The sequence below is a fragment of the Lissotriton helveticus genome, chromosome 6, assembly GCF_964261635.1.
Source record: "Lissotriton helveticus chromosome 6, aLisHel1.1, whole genome shotgun sequence".
Taxonomy (NCBI): domain Eukaryota; kingdom Metazoa; phylum Chordata; class Amphibia; order Caudata; family Salamandridae; genus Lissotriton; species Lissotriton helveticus.
In genome coordinates, this window is record NC_136067.1 from 1,056,548,215 (window position 1) to 1,056,553,838 (window position 5,624).

Sequence of the window (5,624 nt, forward strand, 5' to 3'; positions counted from 1 at the left end):
TTGGATCTAGCCCTGATCTCTTGACTGGGTGAGAGTACTCTGCTTAATTCAGAGACTCTGTCCATCACCACCCCTTGTTGTAAATAATTTTGTCCACCCTAAGCGTGGAAGGGTATACTCAGATGTGAGTCCCTTGCTCATTGCACCATCAGGATTCAAGCAAGCCGGGCCGAAGACGCCTGAAATGGCAGAAACCGGTCCCCGGAAGCTTGTTTCCTTCCCAGTGTAAGAATTGGCTTTTGTAGTCTGGTCTGCCCTGTTCCCATAATGCACTGGGCCAGGGACAGACTAATTTGCATACAGCCAGGTTCTGAAACTGGGATGGTGCGATGAGCTAAAAAACGGTGTTGGATCTAGCCCTGATCTCTTGACTGGGTGAGAGTACTCTGCTTAATTCAGAGACTCTGTCCATCACCACCCCTTGTTGTAAATAATTTTGTCCACCCTAAGCGTGGAAGGGTATACTCAGATGTGAGTCCCTTGCTCATTGCACCATCAGGATTCAAGCAAGCCGGGCCGAAGACGCCTGAAATGGCAGAAACCGGTCCCCGGAAGCTTGTTTCCTTCCCAGTGTAAGAATTGGCTTTTGTAGTCTGGTCTGCCCTGTTCCCATGATGCACTGGGCCAGGGACAGACTAATTTGCATACAGCCAGGTTCTGAAACTGGGATGGTGCAATGAGCTAAAAAACGGTGTTGGATCTAGCCCTGATCTCTTGACTGGGTGAGAGTACTCTGCTTAATTCAGAGACTCTGTCCATCACCACCCCTTGTTGTAAATAATTTTGTCCACCCTAAGCGTGGAAGGGTATACTCAGATGTGAGTCCCTTGCTCATTGCACCATCAGGATTCAAGCAAGCCGGGCCGAAGACGCCTGAAATGGCAGAAACCGGTCCCCGGAAGCTTGTTTCCTTCCCAGTGTAAGAATTGGCTTTTGTAGTCTGGTCTGCCCTGTTCCCATGATGCACTGGGCCAGGGACAGACTAATTTGCATACAGCCAGGTTCTGAAACTGGGATGGTGCAATGAGCTAAAAAACGGTGTTGGATCTAGCCCTGATCTCTTGACTGGGTGAGAGTACTCTGCTTAATTCAGAGACTCTGTCCATCACCACCCCTTGTTGTAAATAATTTTGTCCACCCTAAGCGTGGAAGGGTATACTCAGATGTGAGTCCTTGCTCATTGCACCATCAGGATTCAAGCAAGCCGGGCCGAAGACGCCTGAAATGGCAGAAACCGGTCCCCGGAAGCTTGTTTCCTTCCCAGTGTAAGAATTGGCCTTTGTAGTCTGGTCTGCCCTGTTCCCATGATGCACTGGGCCAGGGACAGACTAATTTGCATACAGCCAGGTTCTGAAACTGGGATGGTGCAATGAGCTAAAAAACGGTGTTGGATCTAGCCCTGATCTCTTGACTGGGTGAGAGTACTCTGCTTAATTCAGAGACTCTGTCCATCACCACCCCTTGTTGTAAATAAGAACTGCTCAGGGCAGGTGTTAGCTTTTGGAGATATTCGCGCTTAGCGCGAATATCTCCATAAGTTGGTAATAGGAGACTGTTTCCAGTCGCTAACATCTTGGCACGCCCACTTTGCATGTCATTAGTGATAAATATCACTGACATGCAAAGTGGGGCCCAAGATGGTCGCTATCTCCTACTAGCTGTCGCTAACTGGTGTTAGCGACAGCTAGGTAATAGAGAGATAATTCTATCTTCGCTTTCTTGGCTTTTAAAGCCAAAAAAGCGGAGATAAACCCCCTTGAAAATATGCCCCGTAATCTTTTAAATTCGTAACTCTAACCCTGAGTAAGCGTAGTAGCCATACGTTTGGCCTCCTACTACCTTGTTACTCCAAACCTTCTCATGTAATATTGCTCGCTCTAATGTAAAGTGCTCTGACACATCTGGTAATGTACTTACTATATAAATCACATAAACAAATACATAGGACCACCCAATAAAGAGCTTTTGGCACCGCAAGGCATGTGGAAAGTGCTACTTAAATGAATATACAATCCAGACATCTCATTTCCACATGCGCCTTCTATTGTTCAGTGCATTTACCTGGAGTTTCTGTACAATATATCAGCCCTCCTATCTCCTGATGCTCTTATGGCTATTAGTTGGAAAGGGAAGTAATTACCAGTCTTTTTCTTTCCCAGTGGGGCTCATAGGCGATGTGTAGGTGTGTGTCTGAGGCTCCATGCCCCCGGAGAAGGAGATGCATGTCTCAGTTTTGTTTCCTTTTCACACATTTATTCAGTAGGAGTTGTACCTTCTTCTGGAAATACAAAATGAAAATTAGTGAGGAATAACCAAGCAGGCTTGATTCAAATGAGGTGAGTTATGTGCTGAAACAGAGAAGGTACAAATCCGTCAATTCATAGTTATGATTCCATAAAACACCATTTTAGTGGGGCCAGCTTCTTAGCCATGTATATGTGTCATGGCCCACTATTTTTAAATAGAGTTAAATTCAGCCACTATGGCGACCTGCCAGATGCCCAAGACGGACATCTCAGCGATTGACTCTTTGTGGTAAGTGAAATCAAATGCCTGGAAGGGTGGTTGCGTCCAAGTCAGTGCTCGAGTCTGAAGAAGACTAAAGTCTTGCTTTTGGCTTTTCAAGAGGGCGAATGCTATTCACACATAGCTGCCAAGGTTTCAGATTGCTATTTGTGACATTTCTATCATTTCAGTGTAATTATGAGTGACACTCAACGACTATGAGTGACACTTTCTCAAGAGCAAAAATCAAGGAATGACGACAATGGAAACATACCCATTTGAACAATAAGAAACTCTAAGAAGATCTCAAAACTGCTGAAAAGCAACAGAAATGGAAAGGCACTAACTTAGTGCCCTTGTAACCTAAAGGTACTGTAAAACAAATGTACAACCTATGTCATTTAAACAGATCCTGCCTTAGCCAGTGTTCTACTTTTTGATAAGTTTAATTAAACACCAACCTGCACCAACCAGGGCTCCCGGCTCCCCCCAGCAATCCATTAAATTAATGCAGCATCATGACACACAGAGCTGTTATATTCCCTGTATTGTATGTATGTTCCTTTAAATGCCTTTAGAACTTTCTGTTAGCTTGGATTTTTATATTTTGTCATGCATTCTAAATTCTAGTCAGATGACTACTAGCCACTGACTGGATGAGCTGTATTTCTCTTGCTCTCTAATTAAACGCCTAATTTTAATATATATATATTTTTCCTGTGCCTTCTTGAAATCTTGCAAATTTTGGCGACGAGGACCTTGTGAATTTTACTTTTCTACTCGTGTATACTGATTTTTATTCTTCAGTGAAGATATATATTTTTGTTTGCTTGTTTGTTTTGGATTGTACACTTTAGAAATTTTGCCATGGACTCATCAAAGTATTTTTTTTTCTCTTTCTGCTGTGAAGATCTCTCCGACCTCCGATGTGCCGCAATCAAGATATTTACATTTGAGGTATTTACCTGCTTTCATCGTTGTTTCTCCAGTCCGTTGCTCCCTGTATATTTTCAAGTGCCTACCTCGCGTCCATGGAATCTTGCGACTAGCATTCCAATCACAGCCTGTCTCTTCTCACTGAGTGACCCCTCGCGTCATCACACCTACGGTGCCACATCACGTCACGTTACGTAAGGAAGCCATTTTGTACACATTTGGTGGTTTCCTGGTAACGAGTCGGGAGAAGTCAAGAAGTTACGGAACATATAATTGTAATATTTATGGGAACGGCAACAGCAATTTGAACAGCGAAACAGCGTTATTGAGCAGTGAAACTTCGGTATTTATTGATTTACCTCACTCTTCAATATTTATGGAACAATAAGCAAAACCTTGAACAGCTGCATTTATTTATTTAGTGTTGTCATTTAACAAACACGTTTACTGTAATGTGCACACCTCAGGATACCTACTAATTATTAATTGTGCATCCGATTTTTTTACCTGCAACATACAAGCTCACTAATCTGTGCATGTTCACGGTGATGTGCACACCGATTCGCTACTTTACAGTCTCTAATTTCAGTGCATACTCACGGTGATGTGCACACCTCAAAGTTTTTATTAACCATTTTTATATACAGTTTGATTTTTTTTTTTCTGGAAAATACGCAACTTGACTTTTTGTGCATGTTCACAGTGATGTGCACACCATTATATTTTAACACTAACTGATGTACATGATGATGTGCACATCAATCTATTCAAACTAATTTTAATTTTTATTAATATATCCATTGAGCTTTGTTTATTATTCTTGTAGTTTCTTTTGGATTTCAACATCAGGTTGATCCTCCTGCAAAGTTTCTTCAAGTAAAGGGAGATCAGCCTATACCTTGGTCTAGGTGGAGGGAGGAGTTTATGACCTACATGAAAGCCATTGATAGTAAGAGGTTTTCTGCTGAAAGGAAGAAAACTATTCTTTTACATTGCTTAGGATCCGAAGGTCAACTTGTGTTTAGAACTCTTCCACAAGTTGATGGAAGTGGTGATAGAAATGTTTTTGAAGATGCCTTGAATAGGATAGAAACTAGATTTAAACCTTCATTTAGTATTGCACTTAATAGATATACATTTTTTACTAGAGAGCAAGAGGAGAATGAAACATTTGAGGATTTTCTTACAGGGTTACGTGGATTATCTGTACATTGTAACTTTGGTTCCATGACTGATGAAATGATCCGCGATCAAATAATCGTACATATTAGGAGGAAAAAAATACAAGAACAATTGTGGATCATGGGGGATCCCAATCTAACTGATGTTATTAAAACTTCTAAAGCTATGGAACAATCAGAAAAGTGGGTTAAGTGCATCCATAAGGAAAATAAAAATCCCAGTGATGATGTATGTGTTGTAAAAACAGATTCACCACGTGTTATTACCTGCACTGTTTCATCACGTGATGGACTTGAACCTTCTCAAACTAATTATTTGGGTCACACATCTTTCAGAAGATCTGAGAAGGGTTTCCATTGTTTTAGATGTGGGAATCCAAAACACACTACTTCCTTTCCTGGATGTCCTGCTCTTAACAGAGAATGTAAAAAGTGTGGGAGACGTGGGCATTTTGCTGCCTTTTGTAAAGATACAAAAAAAAGACAGTACTAGTGTTAAAGGGAAAGTATCTTATATCAATTCTGGAGATGGTGTTAATAATAATGGTGGATGTGAGACTGGTATGTTATTATCCATACCTGAGGATATTGTAGATTTAAATGTCAATAAACTCTCACTGGCAGCCGTGATTCCCTAGTTGTCATCGCAGTTGACAAGCAGATCACCACTTTGCATGCCTTTTCCCCTAGGTCCTGGGCCCGAGTGGGTACCCCCCAGGGCTGGAACGATCCCACGTCTATATCCCCCCCTCCACACATCACTCTTTTAGATGGCGAGCGCCCTCATTAGGCCTATCCATATCCTTTCCTGGAACATCAATGGCCTCCTTGATCGAATCAAGCGCACGGCTGTCCTTTGCGCAGCCCACCGCCACACGCCGGACATCCTGTTTCTCCAGGAGACGCACCTCCTGGGTACACAATGCAATTTCTTAGCCCGATATGGATTTGACAGGGTCTGGCATTCTGGCTTTGCGCGGGGTTCCCGAGGGGTGGCTATCC